Here is a 2,732-nt window from a genome sequence, read left to right on the forward strand (position 1 = left end):
GTTTTTCTGCACCATAATGTATAGGCTGAAGGCACTCACCTCACTGCCTTAAGTCAGAAGTTCCACTGTGGCTGGAACACCTGTGATGAGCACTGTTTCTCAGGCCTTCTCCCCATTCAGCAGTTTAGTTTCCACTTCTTTTTAATTACAAGCTGATCCAGTAGGGAAAACATACATTGCTGGTTTTCTCAAAACCTTAGTTCACAAGATCTAGAAGGTTTAGTCTGTGGTATTCAATGTTTAAAATAAGTCACAGGACAGCCCACATTCAAGCTAGTAGAAAATAGATTTTACTTTATCTTATTTTTTTTAAAGATTGATTTATTTATGAGTACAGAACTGGAGTACAGAGGTGCAATGGTGGTGAGAAGCTTCACCAGAGACAGAGTGGGGTACAGAACAGGCAGATCAACAAAGTACACTGCTGAGGTAACCAGCGGGCGGGTCAGGAGAGGTCTTCTGTGCCATGTGGGTCACCTCTGGGGTGGGGAGCCCGAACTCATGCTAAAGTGGCTTTAGCTTTTTAGTGCTGTGCTTTAACCCACTGAGCCACCAGGGAGGGCCCAATAGAATTTATTTTTAAAGCATAGAGTGGTTTGTGATGAAAGGGATGAGAACTGTGGGCACCATATTGGAAGTCTACTACAGAGCCAAATTAAACTCATTTGGTTAAATTTGAAGGTATTTACTTAGGAGAATAATGTAGGGGTATGAACATATGCAGTAAATGGCAAAACATTTTTTTAAAAGATTTATTTTTATTCTTTTATGCATATAAGAACTGGGGTATAGACTAGAGCTAAGGGGATGAGAGAATCCACCAGAGACAGAGTGGGGAACAGAATAGTTGGGTGTACTGATTTTCACTGGTGAAGGGAGCAGTGGGTAAGACAGGAGAGGTTTGGCCAGGACTCACTCATGGGGCAGTGACTGAGGATAACTTGAGAGTGCTGAGACTTAGCCCCTTGTGCTACCGGGGAGGCCCCAAATGTTGAAACATTTTAATTTAAAGGGAAATTTCCATAATTTTTGCAGCATGAATTTAGAACCATCTTTTATACTTTTGCTTATATGCAGTTTATTATATTTTCTTTTTATTAGAAACTGTCAGATAAGGCATTCTAATATAAGTTTCTGAGGACTTGATTCTTGTCAGTCACCAGGAGACTATTTGTATGCTGGACTTTTGAATAAAGAAGGAAATATAGTGTTTCTGTGGCTCCCTAATAGTGGAGGTGGGAAGGCAGAGTGGTATGGATGTTCAGTGTCTACCTCAGATCTCGGCTGATTTCCTTGGCTCTATAGATTTTTGTTGAAGATTTCACTCAACTTGCACTCATTCATTTAGTTTTCGCTCAGAAAACAACCTACTGGAATTTTCCATATTGTGTGTGCTCCTTAAGTTCCATGCAATGAGAATATTGCAATTGTGTATTTGTTAAATTTCCTGTCAATGGTAAATATTACAGAATGCCCTGAAATGCCAAAGATGAGAATGGTAATTCTCTTTTCATGTTAAGAATTTCTGTTTTGTTTTAATATGTATTATAGAAAAGTTGAAACATAGACCAAAGTAGAAAAAATTAGTATGACGCTTCCTCTACACCTGTCACCCCGTATAAAACTGAACTCTGCAGACATAAGCTAAGACTTACTGAAGTTTCAAGTTAAACCTGTGAAAGTGGCCCATGGAATAAAAAGAACTATTCACTGGTGGCAGATAAGTAATACATTTGCATTGAACTGACCAACTGCATATTTTATTAAATGACTTTGAATTAAAAAGAAAAGTAATGTTTCATTATGTTTTCTCAGAAAATGATCATATGACAGAGTTCTTCACAATTTGGAGACAAAGTTGAAGGTGAGTAACCAGGTATCACTACAGTGTGGAATTTTAGTTCTTGGAATTCGTGGTACCAGGAAGAGGTAGAATCCTTAATTTTATGGCACTACTCATGCCTGCGTCTTCATAAATGGTAATTTCAGTAACTGGAAGTCCTCTCAATGGGATCCTTCCAAAGGAAGCTTAGGGAGCATATAGCTTCTATTCTGCTCTTGAATATATTTGGAGACTTTCTTCAGAACCTTCTCACAGTGAGTTTCCATACGTAGGAAGATGGTTCATGAAATTAGACAAGCTCAACAGACTTCAAGATATGTTTGCCCCTCCTCCCACAAGCCAACTTCTGTGCTTCTGTTTAAAAGGTAGAGTTTGAACTGTTTCTTCAAACTACTGCCTATCAATCTGGTTCTCCAGCTCCACAGGAAACTTGGTCTGGTACTGGCAGTGTTTGCCTCTGCTGTATCTCCCGGAATGAAGGCCTTCCCTGACCCGGGAGCCTGCTGTGGCCTCATGGTGAAGACAAGAAGGGGCTCAACCCTCCTGTGTCCACCATCTGCTGTCTAATTATATACAGCAGAAATGAGTGCATTTGTTTTCCAAAAGACGTAACAAGAACATTCCTAGCTGCTGTTCATAATAGCCCAGCATCAGAAATGTCCCAGAGGCCATCAATAGCAAAAATGGTATTAGGGGTCAGAAGAGGGGGGGAGAATGTAATGCAAGCACATTTATGATTTATAGATTACTTCAATAAATAATTTACATTGAAAAAGATCTTGATGAGTGAGTAAATAATCTCCTGCCCTGAGAATGCTTGTTACTTCTTGTCCATGCATGTCCTAAAATTGACCTTTCCAAAGTTTATTCATCAACATATGGTTAGTTT

The 2,732-nt window shown here is 39.4% G+C and overlaps 1 pseudogene; it reads right to left on the reverse strand.

The window, feature by feature from the left end:
• Window positions 1–1,897: 1,897 nt before the first annotated feature.
• LOC101630888 lies at window positions 1,898–2,358 on the reverse strand (annotated as a pseudogene).
• Between the last annotated feature and the right edge of the window lie 374 nt (window positions 2,359–2,732).

Source organism: Condylura cristata, unplaced genomic scaffold, assembly GCF_000260355.1.
Source record: "Condylura cristata isolate star-nosed mole 26May11 unplaced genomic scaffold, ConCri1.0 scaffold00014, whole genome shotgun sequence".
NCBI classification, from domain to species: Eukaryota; Metazoa; Chordata; class Mammalia; order Eulipotyphla; family Talpidae; genus Condylura; species Condylura cristata.